The sequence below is a fragment of the Myotis lucifugus genome, unplaced genomic scaffold, assembly GCF_000147115.1.
Source record: "Myotis lucifugus unplaced genomic scaffold, Myoluc2.0 scaffold_280, whole genome shotgun sequence".
Lineage (NCBI taxonomy): Eukaryota > Metazoa > Chordata > Mammalia > Chiroptera > Vespertilionidae > Myotis > Myotis lucifugus.
Window position 1 is genome coordinate 258,564 of NW_005871328.1, and position 726 is coordinate 259,289.

Consider the following 726-nt stretch of genomic DNA (forward strand, 5'->3'; position numbering starts at 1 on the left):
CTCCCATCTCAATCAAACTTTTGTTGGCTTCTAAATCTCACCTAGAGTTGTAGCCTCTTCCTGAGCCCACATCCATTCCAGAGATTCCCTCCCAATTCCTAAAAATTCAGTAAGGCAAGAATCGTTCTCTCTCTTTCTTAGCTAGCAAGCTGGTGCCTTGACACTGTTCTCCTAGTTTATGGGCTCTCTCTGGCTAATAGAGATGCCTCCTCCTTTTCTAGATCTCTCCCTCCTAATTAACACTGCCCCCCACACACACACACACACACCTCCCCACCTCCACCACTAGGCCCTGGACTCTGCCCTTCTCCAGAGATTCCATCCATTCATTCATTCTTATGATTACAACTTTCACCACTCTGAATCAGAATGAGTTGAAACTATGGAAAATTCCCTAGGGTTGCCCTATTATTTTGTAGATAGTATGATAGAGGCTCAGAGAGGTTACATGGCTTGTCAAATGCCACACAGTAAGTCTGGCTTCCATCCCAGCCCTCCTTTCCACTGCCTGCTAAGTCTTGATCTATCAGAAAACTTGTCTAATTAGAGGAACCACCTAATAAAAGTTCTCCCTACCTTGGAGATTGGAGCTCCCTGGAAGACTTCTAGAAATCCTTGATAACCAGCATTTAAGGTTACGTCCATGGAATTCCAGCACTGGGCTGGAAGCTGGGTCAGATGTACTGCCTTCCAATTCTGAGGTGCATGTCTCTATGTCTCTAGCCT